Source organism: Syngnathoides biaculeatus, chromosome 3 (genome assembly GCF_019802595.1).
Source record: "Syngnathoides biaculeatus isolate LvHL_M chromosome 3, ASM1980259v1, whole genome shotgun sequence".
In the NCBI taxonomy this organism is placed as follows: domain Eukaryota; kingdom Metazoa; phylum Chordata; class Actinopteri; order Syngnathiformes; family Syngnathidae; genus Syngnathoides; species Syngnathoides biaculeatus.
Genome location: NC_084642.1, coordinates 1,737,112 through 1,753,596, shown reverse-complemented (window position 1 = coordinate 1,753,596; position 16,485 = coordinate 1,737,112). Strand labels below are relative to the sequence as shown.

The 16,485-nt window shown below is 44.6% G+C and overlaps 1 long non-coding RNA gene across 1 annotated transcript; it reads left to right on the top strand.

Moving 5' to 3' along the window:
• The first annotated feature begins 1,942 nt into the window (after positions 1–1,942).
• On the top strand, positions 1,943–8,431 carry LOC133497667 (uncharacterized). Its single transcript, XR_009794082.1, has 3 exons — positions 1,943–2,120; positions 7,715–7,801; positions 7,892–8,431. It is a non-coding gene; the product is annotated as an uncharacterized LOC133497667 (long non-coding RNA).
• Positions 8,432–16,485: the final 8,054 nt, after the last annotated feature.

Sequence of the window (16,485 nt, the reverse complement as noted above, 5' to 3'; positions counted from 1 at the left end):
AAAAAATATATATATATTTTTATTTTGAATTCTTTAAAAAAATCAAATATAAAGCAGGGAAATTGCAGTGGAGTGACAAAAAAAGATGAACGTGTTTGTGTGTGTGTGTTTGTGTGTGTGGGGGGAGGGGGGGGTCCAGATTAGGAGTGGAGCTCAGCCGGCACCCAAGGGTCCGTCTGGCCGGCGCTTTCATCGATTTCTGCCCACCGTGCTCTTTGTCAAACATCGCACGGACCCCCGTCACCTTTTAAAAGCACAGAAACAAGCCCTGTGTGTGCGTGAAAGCGCTCTTTGTTTGCTGACGGGGGGGGTCAGAGTTCACTCGGAGACCAAACTCGCCCACGTTCGCTGAGTCCCGGGCATACAACGACGCTACTTGCGGATTTCATGAAACGATAAGGAAAAATTCATAAACAGGCAAAAACATATTGATAAAAAAGCCCTCAAAATTTCAATAAATCATTAAAATTTTACCAAATAAAAGTAAAAAAAAAAAAAAGATAATTCCACAAATAGAGGATATAAAAAAGATGAAAGTAAATATAAAGTGACTTTAAATTAAAATCAAAATTGAAATTTAAAATAAATTTGTAAATTGTAAATTAAATAAAAAATGGGTAAGTAAAAAAATTGAATTGGAACTAAAAAAAATTTATTCAAACTTAAATTTGAAACAAAGCTACACATAAACCAAAATTCAAAATCATAGGGGAGCGTAAATAAAATAAAAATGATGTTCTAGAGTAAAAAATAAAGGGGAAAAATGGAAGTCAAATAAAAATGAGTAGAAAAGTCAATTCATCTCATTTCAAATCAAGAATTAAAAAAGCAATTGAAAAATTTTGGCAAAAATGACAAAAAACACAAAGTGAATGTGAACAAAAAAATGAAAGAAACAATCGGAATCAAAATATAATTGATAAAAAATGAAAAAATAAAAACAATGCAAATGAGTTGTTTTATTCATTCGTCAAATAGGCGCTAACCATGCTATTAGCGTAGCACCAACATGTCGCTGTCGGGTGAACCTGAGCGACCAAAGTCCAATGGGAGCCCATTTTTATTTATTTTTTTTTTTTGGGGGGGGGGGGGGGCAGTTTTTTTTTTTTTTTTAAAGGAGCCACACCCTTGACACGCTGCCTTGCGGTGATTCATTGCCCAATTTGATGCCTCCGCGCTGTTAAATTGCATCAGCGCTGCCAAAAATCCACGCAGGAGATATGAAAAATTAAATGTCATCTCAGCCACGGCGAGAAAGAGAAAAGAACTTTTGGTTTTCCACGCGATGGCGGCTAAATTGGTCTGTGATGGATGGCGGCGCGGGGGGCAGGGGGGGGGCGATTAACCTACTTAACCGCGTCAACGCCGCGCTTCTTTACCTGTCAACAATTATTTTTCCACAAAAATGTGAGCGTTCTGAAGCCACAATCCACTCTCTGACTTTCGAGTTTCCAGCGAGAATGATATTTATTTCCATTTTATTTGATAATTCCCCCCGGAACTTTGGCAGTTGGACGTCACAAAGTCACGGGCGTCTTCCCCTTCTGCTCACCAGGCATACCACCACCCTCACGCTCCATTCCGGCAGTTTCCTGAACCTCTAAGGTTCTTTCGGCGTGTCCCGTTAGGGGTCGACACAGCGTAACATCTCTTTTGTTTGGAACAGTTTTCACACCGGATACCCTTCCTGACACAACCCCCCCCCCCCCCCGGGGAGCGGAGGCCCCAATGGGATGCGAACTCACAACTCCTGGTTTACCAAACCAATGCCCTAACCACTGAGCCATGGGGCCTCTGAAAAATGCGAGAACAGAACTACAACTAAGATTTCTAGTCAGTGCAGTTGTATGATCGTACCAAAGTCCGACGGTTGAGGCCTGCATGGTCGTATTGTAGTTTTTGCTTGGAGTGCCGCCCAGTGGCCAGCGTCGGCGACCGAACTTGGAGATTTGCGCTCCTTGCGAGGGGTCAAGGGTTACAAAGTAAGATGGCCGCCCCGAGCCGGGTCGAGCGTGGGACTCGGGGCAAAACTGCAGCGAGAGCATCAGCGAGTATTTGGAACTTTGCAAAGATCAGCGTGGTCTGTATGCGGTCCCTGACGACGTGTCAACAAGCAACCGGTGAGTGGACGTCTGCGCTTTTGAAATTGCCACAAAGATTCATTTTCAATTTTCTGCCCCAAACGACTGTGACAAACAAAAAACTCGCCTCACTCATACTAAGGTGATGTCGCTTTACAGTTTGTAGCCTCCATCTTTGCAGTCCTTTTTTTTTTTTTTTTAACCAACGGCTCATCGTCAGAACTGTTCCATTTACGAAGCACAAAGCAGACCAAGATATCACCCGATGAGGCGGCGTGCGAACGTTCGGCCGTTGCGGCGTGGCGGCGCCTCGCTCGCTCTCACGCCCTCGTGGTCGGACGCTAATATTTTGGAAGATTTCGTACATTCACTATGTGAAATAATGTATTTGAAATTGTATTTTTTTCATCATGTCTTCTGATAGGTTTTACATATTTTGTTTGAATTTCTCTATTTATTTATTTTAGCGACCCCGAAAGGGACAAGCCGAAAGAAACTCACTTACTTTATATAAAACATATTTTGAGATCTGCTTTGATATTTTTTTCCATATGTAATTTACATTACAGTATTTATTCAATTCATATTAATGAGTTTTATTTTTACATCTGCTTTGCTCTTTTTAGATGTTTGTTTTCCAAAAATTATATATTTTTTTCCACATTGTCTGAGGCGACAAGCGTGTAAATAAAAACAATGTTTTTACAGAGTTGGAGGAGGTACCAAATCGTTAGCGCGCGCAGCGACGCGGGCGTGCGTTTAAATTATTTACCATTACAAACTACAGTTGCGCTTTATGAAAAAAAAAAAATATATATATATGGCTGATGTGAAGGAATTTATTGCCTTGCTTGTTTTTGCATCATTGATTCTCACGGAGGCTGTTGATTTATTTACATGTTTATTTACAAGGCGTGTTTACCACACCAGCCACTTTTAGCAATTAGCTCACAGACGAACGCGTGGTCGGCTAGCGTTCCCTCAGGGGGCAAATCGATGAGCACTTTTGGGAGCATCCGATCCCGGTCTGCCATTTTGCTCCAACATGAAAAATACATGCGGAATTTACACTTCAAAGTCGGCGGCCATTACGTGAGCCATTAGCTCGCCGCGCTCCCAGTGGCCACCTCGTGAATCATTTAGCGGACGCTTAGCGCAACGCTACGGTGCCCCGCGCGTGACACGGCGGAAGAAAAAAAAATATATATATATATATATATTGTGGCCAGAAAATATTAAATAGTCACAGTACAATTGAGTTACTGTGAACGGTGGCGACCTTTATTTTACACTTGAACATATTCATGATATTTTCCATAGTTATCCAATTTATTTCACTTCATTACTGTCAATTATATATATTTTTGGGTGGCATGTAACATTTTTATACATGCTTGATCTTCATGTACAGCATGTGCATTTTTTTTACAATTTGGATTTATTATAACTTGTTGGTTTAAATTCAGTAATATTTTGTTCAATAATTTTGTCAGGATATGTGAAATATCGTGGCCGTAAAAGAATTATCACGTGGACGGAATTTCTTTCAGCAATTTTTTTTTTTTTTAAATTATGAACAGGGGTCAGCTTAAAAGTGAATTTAATTTTAACATTTTAGCATTTAAGTAGTTTAGCGGACGCCTAGCGCAAAGCTACGGTGCCCCGCGCGTGACACAGCGGAGGAAAAAAATAATATATTTATATATTGTGGCCCGAAAATATTAGTCAACGTACAATTGTGTTACTATGAACGGTAGTGACCTTTATTTTACACTTGAACATATTTACAATATTTTCAATACCGTTATCCTATGTATTTCACTTCATTACTGTCAATTATATATATTTTTGTGTGGCATGTAACATTTTTATACATACTTGATCTTCATGTGCAGCATGTGCATATTTTTACAATTTGGATTTATTTTAGCTTGTTGATTTAAATTCAATAATATTATCTGCAATGATTTTGTCAGGATATGTGAAATATTGTGGCCGTAAAAGAATTATCACATGGACGGATATGTTTCAGCAATTTTTTTTTAAATTATGAACAGGGGTGAGCTTAAAAGTGAATTTAATTTTAACATTTTAGCATTTAAGTAGTTTCAATTGTTTTTATATACTGTGTGTGTGTGTGAGCGTATATATAAATTCACATTTTTTTCACACATTATAAATGTCTACAAATTAATATTTGGCAGCCACTATTTTGCAGACACGTTTTATCTCTCTAGTTGCTCCAATGATTTATTATTTTTTTTACTTCCCGTGTCATGTGTTGGGTTCAGCGCAGATCCAATTGAATCCGAGCAAAGAAGAGCAGATTTTTTTTTTTCTTTTTCTTTTTTTTTTTTTTTTTTCCCCCTCAAAGGGCGGCGGGGTGGACAGACGGCGTCCAAACGGCGAGCGGCTACGTTAGCAATTAAAACGTGCAGCAGCTGGCTTTGGACGAGCACATTCATCATGGCGAGCTGCCATAAAGCGGCGCGAGATGGATTTTTTTGATTTTAGCCTTCCAAGAACATACATCAAAATCTAAAAAGCGCCAGGCCCCGTCACCGCCACGTCACCCGAATTATCCATCGAAGAGCCCCGAGACGCCCGGCTACGCTTGTCTCTCGCCCTCAGCGCGGCACGCCGGCTAATCCATAAGCGTCTCGTCAAGATGTTTTCGGCGCAAGGCGCGAAACTTGCTAGCGGCAATTAGCGAACGTTACAGGAAGCGCTCATTGGATGTCGTTTGGAGACATCAGCAGAAGCAAATTCAAAAGTCATAAAATAATTCATGCTTTAGATTAAAAGAAAAAAGAATTAAGATCAAATTTTGTTCATTTTGTTGATGAATTAGGTCATTGTAGAAAATATCAGGATAGTTTCATTAAGTCTTGAAGAGAAAAAACAACCGTTACCTCCGTTACCCCGGAGGGATTGTGAGTATCGTGTATAGTTTTGTGTTGTTTTTTTAATTGGTGTTCGATTTTTGGCAAGCCATGCCATTCTTCGACGATTCTCTTTAGTCACTATTTTTGTCGCTTAGTCTTATTTATTTGTCATCCGCGCAAGACCACTTGTTTGCTAGTTCTTGGCGTGGGACGTTGCTTTGTGCTGTCCCTCTTCAGTTGTCATTGAGTTTTCGAGCTTTTGTTCCTTATCTATACAATCTAGCACGTCCTATATTGTCAGTTAGTCCATTTGATGAACTCACGAACGAGTCGGACATTGGACTAGTAGCTGGTCATCTTACCCGAGAAACTGGGCAGGAACTTACAAACGGAGCAGCTCCGAGAGGTACGGGGTGTTAGCCCATACACTAGATTGGAAAACAAAACGAATCTTCAAATACATTTGAAAAGGCGCATTCAGCCAGTTGAGGGAGGCCAAAATCACAGTCCTGTGCTCCCTCTTACATGCTCCAGTTAAAAGACAACGGGAGCGTTTTAAAGCCACTGGAAACATTTTGAGTGCTGGCTGGCTGGCTCCAAAATAAAGTGCAGCCCATTTCTGTTTCTAAGTGCTGCTTTGTACAAAGAGGTTTCGCCTTTGCTAGCTACCTAAGGTGGGGGAAAAAATGCGCCGATTTGATGATCAAATTTCAAATCCGCAATCACAATTCAGTCAGCGAGGAACGGAGGAAACATGAATTCAAACGATTAAAGGAAATATAGAAATGTTTTTTTTTTTTTCTTGCAGGTGTCTTATTTTGAAAAGACAACCACTTCCGCCCTCGGCCGAATTTTCGCACTTGATTCCGGCGCGTCGGCCACGCGAGCTCGCTCTCGTAAAATGAACCAGAAACAGAGTTTTGCTGGAGTTTCTTTGGAATGGCTAACAGAGAAAAGAGGTGCTAAAATTCACAAAAAAGCTAATCGAGACGCCACTTTAGTTTGGGAAAAGCAGGAATGAGACTTTTTTTAAAGCCGTGCGTGCAATATGTGATGTTGCTTCGACGAAGTGTTGTGGTTTCGCCATCACCAAACACCCCAAACACAAGATGAAGATTCACCTCAAACTCAGGAGGTGAACAAATTGGACAAAAATGACTGAAAATAACAAATGGAGAGAAATAATGAATGTTCCGGAAATATCCCGTCATCTGATGGGCGCGTACTTATGTTCATTCTTTTGACGTTCCATCCAAAAGTGATCACTTTGTGAAAGTCCGAACGCCGTCGCCTTTGTCGCCAATTCCGAACTGGGATGAAATTGGCGGTGTTGCCGGCCGGTCTGTCGGCCTCAAACGTCCGACGGCCGCTTAACGTGGACGCTTTTGTCTCCGTCGTCGTGGCGGCTCCCTCCTCCGCCGCGCTCGCGCCCTCAGTTCTCCAGACATCGCGCGTAATTCCGCCGTCTTCGCCACTTAAGGGCGCATTCAATCATAAAACGCAAATAACGCAACGTGCGTATGAAATTCCCCCACGATGTACTTTCAATTACGTCACCAGGGCGACAATTAAAGTCTGATTTCATGTTCAAAGCATATTACTCCCCATTATTGTGCGCCTCGTATCAATAACGCGTCTTTTGTTTGAATTTTCATTGCGCGCGTGCCCTCACGGCTAATTTGTTTTCCATAATCAAGCTCGTTTAGACGATATGAGAACAAAATCTTTTGCTTTCCCGTGTCATCGCGTGACGTACATCAAAGAGAATGAAAAATTCATTTCACACCATAACCGTGGACGCGCCACTATCTAATGGAGTATTCTGCAAAAAAGCACAAAGTCAGGATACTGCCAGTTGAATTGATTCAAGATGATTTTTTTTTTTTCATTTTCTACCATTGGTGTTATGAATTTTGGTGTTCTTTCGAGAATTTTATGCCATCAGGCCTCTTGTTTGTGCCGTGTAACTACATATTGTAAATTTATTGCCTTGAAAGAGGACCACAGATGCAATATTTGCCTTGAGGATGCTAGTGGAAAAGTACAGAGGAGGTCAGAATGAGCTACATTGTGTCTTTGTGGATATCGAGGGAGGAACTGTGGTACTGCATGCGCAAGTCTGGCGTGGCGGAGAACATAGTACGGGACGTGGATGAGGGCAGCAGAACAGCGGTGAGGTCCGCCGCGGAGGTGGGACTGCATCGGGGATCCGCGCCGAGCCCCTTCCTGTTCGCTGTGGTAATGGAAAGGCTGACAGATGAGGTTAGACCGGAATCCCCTTGGACCATGATGTCCGCAGATGATATTGCGATATGCGGTGAAAGCAGGTGGAGGAACGATTAGAAAGATGGAGGCAAGCACCGGAAAGGAGAGGAATGAAGGTTCGCCGAAGTAAAACAGAGCACATGTGCGTGAATGAGAGGGGCGGAGGGGGAAGAGTGAGGCTCCAGGGAGAAGCGATGCCGAGGGTGGACGACTTCAAATATTTGGGGTCAACGATCCAGAGCAGTGGTGAGTGTGGTAAGGAAGTGAAGAAACGGGTCCAAGCGGAAGGTGTCTGGTGTTCTATGTGACAGAAGAGTCTCCGCTAGGATGAAGGGCAAAGTTCTGAGGCCGGCCATGTTGTATGGATTAGAATTCATGACATTTGTCCAAATACATCACTCAAGTAATACGAATATGAAAGGATTTACAAATACAAGCATATTAAAAGTCCGAAGTGGCAGATGGTTTGTTTGTTTTCGGGAGGCCATCTTGATTTTGGCCAGCAGCGCCCGCCCCCCCTGTTTCAGACGACCGGACACCCGCACGTCTCTGCCGCCAGACTGGAGCTTGGTAAGTGGGCTCAAAGGTAACATGTGGTCATTCAACCAAGCAGCGTGACAGCGGCAGCTAATAAATCACTTGTTCGTCCTTTAATTCCAGGTATCCCCAACCACCGGGGCCTCGGACCGGTGACTAAAGGAAATATAGAAATGATTTTTTCTCGCAGGTGTCTTATTTTGAAAGACAACCACTTCCGCCCTTGCCCAATTTTGGCACTTGACTCTGGCGCGTCGGCAATACAAGCTAGCTCTCGTAAAAACGAACCAGAAACAGAGTTTGCTGGAGTTTCTTCGGAACGGGTAAAAGAGACAACGAAAGAAAGGTGCATTTACGAGAAAATAACTAGATTCCTGGCTGTGCTCCGGCTTCGTCGCCACAAGTAAGCCACAAGCCCCACACGCACTCTTGTGTAGTATCCGGTGACACGTTCGCTAGTGAAGCCATGAAACCATCAAAACTGCGCCGCCACACCGAGACAAAACGCCCAACCTTGAAAGAAAAGCCTTTAGAATCGTACCTCCACTTCCGGAATTAATCTGTTCCGGAAGTCGTTTCATATCATGAATTTTTCGTAAGGCAAAGCGCATTTTACATGCAAATTAGCGTAATCCGTTCCAAGCCCCCACGCCAATATTAGTATTCAAAATACATCACGAAAAGAATCATGCAAATGATGATCATTTACCTTTGGCGTTGAGTGACTGTTCGAAGCCAAGGATGGATGACAAGCAAAAGGCATCATGGGGGATGGAGGGGGGGGGGGGCAAACGTTTGATAGCCGAGAGAAAAACATACGTACAAAAGTGTGCATGCAAACAGCATAATTCCGCTAAAGTTTCTCTAGCACTCCCGCGACCCTTGTGAGGATAAGTGGCAAAGAAAACGAATGGATGGATAATAATAGCTTTTTATTTTTTAGACCACAGAACACAAGTGTTGGTTTTTTTTTTTTTTAATAAGAAGCTAAAAAGCGGACCAGGTCGGGTTCTTAAAATGTGTCTACTTTTATATTCACAGCCAACATCTGATTGGTAGCACAAAAAAAGATATACATATATATATTTTTTTTTTAAGTGTGAAGTTTTAATAATTTATGAGCGTGTGAAAGCTCATCAAGATCACACTCACTTTGCTCGCACATTTCTTTCATGTAACAAAAAAGGGAAAAAAGACGCTTCATGTCCACTCTTAAATTAAAGCCGCCATCAAAAACCCCTCAAGCTTTTTTTTAATCTCCTTTTTTATTCCGTCTCTCCTCGCTGCCCCGTTTAATTGTCCACTTTCCAAAGCCCGACGTCTCGGGGGAGGAGCGCGGTTGGAGGAATTAAGAAGGGAGCCTTGAAAATGGAAAGATATCGGAACAAGTGCGAGGAGTGGTTGAGGGAGAACCAGCGAGATGAGAGAAGATCGGGACGAGTACCGAATAAGGCGGAGGCGGGAAGTACGCCGGATTGAGCTCGATGAAAACCGCTGGGACGCTAGCGCGGGTGGTGGTGGTGGTGGTGGTATGTAAGGTGAGCAGTCGGGCTCGGACTAAAGCTCTAAATCTCCGTTCGTGACAGTCGAACTAGCCCAAAATAAAAACGTTTCATTGTCCAACAGCAGAAAAATCCAATTTGCTTCTTTGAAAAGTAACAAAAGCCACAAGGTCAGTTTTGGAGCGTGGGGGTCGCAGGTTTAGTAAGTCATTTTTATTTTGACAACCGTTTCTCAGCCAAATGCCACTTTTTTTTTTTTTTTTTTTTCCTTCCTAATGGCTTCTTTGAACCAAGATCCCTCGCTGCATCGTGGCTGTGTTGGCGCTTCTGTTCGAGTTTGCATCTTTTCCCTCCGGGTTTGTCCTCACCTCCGCCACCAAGTGCTTGCCAATAGAATGGGCATTTTTTTCCGTCACAGAAATGTTGGAAATTAGTAGCATTTGTGGATGATAATGTATTGTAAAATAGAGAGGAAAAAGCACAATTCCTTCCAAAAATATTGACAGTGCGTGCGAGGATTCCTACTTTGGGAGAATCTCCATATTACGGTGTTATTTATGTCTCGGTATTGCACTTGATTATTAATATTACCCTTGTGTTGAAATTTCGAGCTTGCTGTGGTAGAAAGTGTCGTTGAGGTCGAAGGTTCTTGACTGTGACGTCCTGTGGCGAGGAGAGCGAGAAGTCCGGCGTCGGAGGGTGGGTGGGGTGCCGTTTAATGGATTTCCTGAAGTTCCAGATAAATCACGTCTTCAGGTCCAGGTTGTCGATTTCGGACCGCCGACTCGTCGTCGTCGTCCCCGCTCTGTCCTACGAGGGTGGTGCGGTCGGCAAGTTTGAAGGTTTGGGTTGAACGGGAGAGCAGTCGGAGGGAGCGGAGGTGGGGACTGAGGACGCATCCCTGAGGCGTCCCCGTGCTCGGAGGTGGTTTTTCTTCCCTGTCCTGACATTCCCGGGTTCTGTTGCTGAGCAAGGCCAGCATCCCGCTTCTTGCAGCTTCCCCTGTTTCCTGCCACTCGTCACCACTTCCTCCTGTTCCCGTTTCCTCCCCTCGGATCCAATTTCTTCCCACTTCCTTTCCTCCTCATGGCGCCTCTTCCCACCTTGCGCTTCCTCCTTCCCGCCTCGCTCCACTTCATCAGGCGCACACCCGCATATCTTTCTCCTCCCCTCCACCCATTTGATCCCCCCTTCGTCGACACCCCCCTCGTCCCACCTCATCCCAAACGGCCCCCGTCGCCTCCCGCTTCCTCACCCCCTTGACCGCCCTTCTCCTCCCACTTCCCATTTCATCTCCCGTACGCCGGTTCCTCGCTTCTCTTCATCCCGTTCATTCGCAAACCTCCCGTTTGCAGGGCGGAAAAAAAAAATGTGGGATGAGACGGGAGGGCGTGCGGAGGAGTGCGATGATCCCAATGTCAAATAATTGTTTGAGACACATCGAAGCGATTGAAGCTTGTCCGGTTTGGGAGTGGACAAAGAGGTTCAGTGCGGGTGGGGCGGGGGGGTCGGAAGCTATCTCAGGCTAATATCCCCGTCGTCCGTGTCACTCTGACAGAAAAGGAGGAGTCAGAAGCGGCCGTAACGCCGACACCTAATTAGCGAGCGGCGCACTCGGCTGCTTTTAACGCTAATTGGACCATCTCGGCCTTCATTATAATTGACTTCCTCGCCCAAATTGTGATCATGCAGACAAGCAGAACTGAGCGCGCCCGTTAGTGGCCCACAAAGTGACATCAGTTAATGCTTCATTATAGGCCCCACGTTAAAAAGGCAGACAACGCCGCCGCAACCTTCGGACCGGCGCAAATGAAAAGAGGACCTTTGCTTGATCCACGCAGAGGATTTTGACTGACAGAAATGTGAAAATGCCATGAAAATTACAATATGGAACTATAACGCTCGCTTATTTCGTCCCGTATCGTTTTTTGTCGATGAAAGAAAGCAAATATGATGGATTTGGTGACGACTGTAAATTGCCGTTGTTTCAAAATTGCACGTCATCAACAGATTTATACTTTCTCTTGGAATAAAATGTTTGCTATTGACAAACAAAACAAACAAACAAAAAAAACAAACAGTTGAAAGCACCTTTTTCTTCATGGACGACCAATCACTCGTTAGGTGTACTTAAGATGAAATAGTGACTGACGGCGTAGCGGTACGTAGCGCGGGATCGATTCCCGCTCAGTCATGGCGTTGGTATCCGTCCTGCAACTGAGTGGCGACCGGTCCGGGGCGTGGTAAGCCTTTTGGCCGGAGCTGGCTGGGGTGGGCTCCGGCTCTCCCGCGACCCTTGTGAGGATAAGCGGCTCGGATAATGCGTGGACGGATGGGAGTGAAAAATCTGTTCATGGTTCATTGCAGACTATGCGATCAAATACATAAACAAATATTGAACATCAATTTCGTTGAAGTCCAAGACTTTGAATCAAAGTTTCATTGAAGAAGAATCGATTTTTATGAAAAACGCTGCATACATTTCACACAAAATAGGATTAATTGATGATGAAATTGTCAAATTAGAAAAATGAATTAAAGACAATGGAATGTCATCATTTTTGAAGACTAAATTGACTTTTTTTGTTGAGGAAAATTTGCACTATTGTCATAAACATCTCTCGATGAACTTTGACCAAATATGAGCAGAGCGACGCTTTTATACCACATCATGAGCGTCGCTTTTGAGATTTAAAAAAAAAAAAAAAAAAAAAAGCAACAGCAGGGGGGGGGGGGCGGAGGGGGTTGGGCGACTTCCTCCCCATCGCAAGCGTGACTGTCAGGATTTCCCGCCGACGACCTCGCGGCTGACGGACTCAAACGCGACACGGGAAGGATCTCACCTAAGATGACACTTGACGTGAATTATCATAATCGCACGATTACATGTGTACTTCAGATTTGCTTGCCTGTGACAAGTCGCGCGCACACACGCACACACGGAGTTAACTCGTTGGCTTTGTCGCCGCCTTCGGTCCCTGAAAGTACTTGAGTACAAATACTTTGTCACTTCCATACTTTGTTTTCGGTTCCAAAAACATTTTTTCCCACCAATTTTTTTGTAATGTTTGTAATCACGCTGCGACACTGAAGTATAATAGGAGTTGTCGCTACCGCGCGGCGACCGCGCGAACTGACGTCGGACAGATGTCGTGACGGTCTCCGCCGCCGTCTAGCGACGAAGTTCCTGAAGCTCGCTCGTAAACGCGAGCGCCGGCCCTCCGAGGTCAAGATTGGTCGTCGAACGCGTTGTCGCCGCTTGTGCGAGATCTGAAACAATGAAAGAGTTCGCGTGGTGCCAGTTTGTGCCGTCTTGTTGGTAAAGCACTATGTTGAAGCAAATTGAGGAGTTTCAGTTCGACAAAAAGTAGGGCTTGGCGCTTTCTTGTTGCAAAGCTCGGTTCCTGTCCCTGCATGTACTGTCGTTCTCCATGCTGTACTTTTGTACTACTTGTTAAAGTACAAATGGGCGGCGCGGTGGTTCAGCTGGTAAAGAGTTCTGAGGTGCTGGGTTCAATCCCGGAACCGCCTGTGTGGAGTTTGCATGTTCTCCCCGTGCCTGCGTGGCTTTCCTCCGGGTGGGCACTCCGGTTGGCTGGCGACCAGTTCAGGGTGTACCCCGCCTCCTGCCCGTTGACAGCTGGGATAGGCTCCAGCGCTCCCCGCGACCCTCGTGAGGATAAGCGGCTAAGAAAATGGAAGTAGAAACACTTTTAGCAGTATCTTTTTTTTTTTTTTTTTTTTTGGGTTAGGGTTAGTGACTGACGGTGTAGGCATAAACTCGGCTGACTTTGGCGCCGGGAGCGTCGACGTCGTCTACGCGTGCCCCGCGACTGACCGGCGACCAGTTGAGGGTGTCGAGCGTTTTCGCCCCATGTCAGCTGGGATGGGCTCCAGCGCCCTGCGACCCCGACCGGGAAAAGCAGCGTTGAAAATGGGTGAATATCCAAAGTTTGAGTACTTTTGCGTTTAAAAAAATATATTTATACTTTCACCTCATTTATTTGATTACATTGCACAATTATTTTTTTTTTTTGTTAATTTATTTACTACTTTATTTACTACTACTACTACTACTACTTTTACGAGCAATATTTGAGTGTCGAGTGTGCGTATGTTTGTTACCTACCTACCTCTGATTTAAAAAAGCCAAACAACCTTTTCTACTCGTTACATTTCTGATTTTGTCTTTTTTTAATAGAAGGAAAGCAGTTCAATAAGTAATATTTAATTGATATGCATCTGTGTTTCTATTTAAATACAGAGTGTGAGTTCTTTTGAAACCTCTGATTTAAAAAAAAAAAAAAAACAACAACAATCTACTTTTGTACATAAAGGCATCATGCCATCAAAAGGCAATCCATTATTTACCACCGAGTTTTGTGCATAAGATGTGTCAAAAGGAGTCCGTGACATGATTTCAATTTTGATGTTTTTTTTGTTAGTTTTTTTTTTTACAAAATGCAGAGGAGAGAAGAATCATAATCTGCCGTCAGAGCAAAGCTCACTTCCACACTGAATATTAATGGGAAATTTGGGTTTGAGTCGAATCGAGGGCATCCTGGGCATTTTCAACCCTTGTTATTAGATATAAATATTTGGGTTACTATGACCGATAATGTCTTTTTTTTTTTTTTTTTGTACAGCGTGCGGGTCGCGTCGCCACCTCCGGCCGCGGCTCCGCCGACCCGCTCGCGCGAGCCATCCGGAGGTAATCGCGGGCATCACGTCGGCGCTAAAATGGATCCCAGCCCTCGTCTTCGCCGCACGCCGGCTGGCTCCGACGATGATCCGTCGGTTAAAACCCCCGCCGCCGCCGTCAAAGGCGAAGGCCCGGGCGTCAGTCACGCCGGCGATTACGGCGCTGAGTGGCACCCGACGACTGACACTAAGCGGGCCGGCTCAATGCGCCTCCGTCAGGGCCTGGCAGGTCCCGGTGACGCCGGGGGCCGGGCCGCGTCCCTCACGTGAGGGGATTAGCCCAGCCGGCTGCCATCGCCGAGCCACTCCGGGCTCACTCATGCTCGCGCCCACAAAACATTTGCCATTACTCACACACGCGCCAGGGGAAGTACTAAGCGCGCCGTCTCAAACGTTTCGGGTCCGAGGACCCGCCCCTCGCAATCCGAATGCAGAGGAATGACAGACTCCAACGTCTGTCATTCGTTTTCAAATCCTTCACCCTCACGTCCCTGGCAGGAGGCTTTCATCTTGTATTTATTCCTCCTAAAAAGCTCGCTTGAAACTTTATTTTCCAACCCCGATCCCGAATTTTTGCTTCCATCCTTATTTTCAAGCTCCCAAAGAACCCGTTCAATTCAAAACCCGGTCGGGACTTGAAACCCACTTGAAATCTTAAACCCTGTCTTCAAACCCGAACCCGGACTACGGCGTCACTCCTAGTTTGAAAGTTAGCGCCTACGTTAAAATGTTGCTGTTGACAAAAACTCGTACGTCGGTGTACATGATATTTTGTACACCGTGCATTGATTGCAAATGTCAACGCAATCCCACGCGAACTATGTGAACCACTAGAATGTTCTATTTTTGTCTTCCTATGTCCAAATGTAGTGTGTCCACGCGATCAAGCGTTCGGCAGCAGCTGAGGCTAATCCTACGCTATCGGTAGCATTGAGGTTTGGCTGCTGGAGTGTGCGAGTTGTGTTGTGAAATTCAGTGTTGTAACCTTAAATGGAAACAAACCTTTGATTCGTAGCCTTGCGTTTAAAACTCAAACTTGAAAATCTCAAAGTTTTGCCTCGAAACTCTTAATTTGAAACCCAAATCAGACAATAAGACAGTTAGCGAGTTAGCCAAAAGTGGCCACGGTCTGTTAGCTCCACTTTGTCGTGATTAGTAGCCTACGGATATAAAAAAAAAAAGGAACGAACGTACGAACGCAAGGAAGGAAGGAAGGACGTCTTGTGCCACAGTGAAGACGTGAGAATGGGCGAAATCCTGAACTTGGCCTCAAACTTCAAATTGGAACCCGAACCCCTGGTATGAAACCCCAATCGGGCCCAAAATCCCAATTTGAAACCCTACCTGAGCCACTAAACCATCATTTGTACACAAACCTGGATTGAAAACCACATTTGAAGCCTTAGAAACCTTCTTATCCTGTGTTAGAACCTAAATTTCAAACTCTAACTTCGGTTTCAAAGCCAGTCAAGCCCTAATTTGAAACCATAATCCTGGGTCGACACCCGAACGTGAAGTCCTAAACCCTGACGTGTTGTAACCTTAAATGGAAACAAACCTTTGCTTCGTAGCCTTGCGTTTAAAACTCAAACTTGAAAATCTCAAAGTTTTGCCTCGAAACTCATAATTTGAAACCCAAATCAGACAATAAGACAGTTAGCGAGTTAGCCAAAAGTGGCCACGGTCTGTTAGCTCCACTTTGTCGTGATTAGTAGCCTACGGATATAAAAAAAAAGGAACGAACGTACGAACGCAAGGAAGGAAGGAAGGACGTCTTGTGCCACAGTGAAGACGTGAGACTCTGGGCAAAATCCTGAACTTGGCCTCAAACTTGAAAATCTTGGAGTTTTGTCTCGAAACTCTAATTTGAAACGCAAATCAGCGAATAAGACAGACAGTTAGCGAGTTAGCCCAATCTGTTATCTCCATTTTGTCACGATTACTAGCCGACAGATAAAAAAAAACAACAACAAAACAAACGAACGGAAGGGATGAAGGAAGGAAGGACGTCTTGTGCCGCGGTGAAGACGTGAGACTCTGGGCGCCAAAGCAAGACTGACATCTTTTTACCGCCGTCTCATCCCAAATTCGCTTTGAACACTTTGAAATGTTAACTTCCCTTTTGACGTGGCAAAAAAAAAAAAAAAACAAAGTAAATAAAAGTAAAAGGGAATAGCAATCACTTTAACGCGGACGTCTTGATGTGTCAATCAAGCCGCCAAAGGCGCGTAAATAGCTCATCATGTACATCAGTTATTCATCACAAAGTCACAACTCGGCCGCTTTCGTCCCACCAAATACTGACACGTGTACTTCAAGTACGCGTGCCGAAAGCCTCGTTAAAAATGGATCAAGTCGTATTAATTAGACGCCAAAGGAAGCGAGGGGGGGGGGGCATGATTCGGATAGGCCTGGAAATTGGCGAAAGGCGCGTTTAAAAAAAAAAAAGGTTTTAATAAAAAAGCAAAAAAGGGGGGAGGGGCGGGGGCGGGGGAGGGGGAGGGGGTCTTTGTT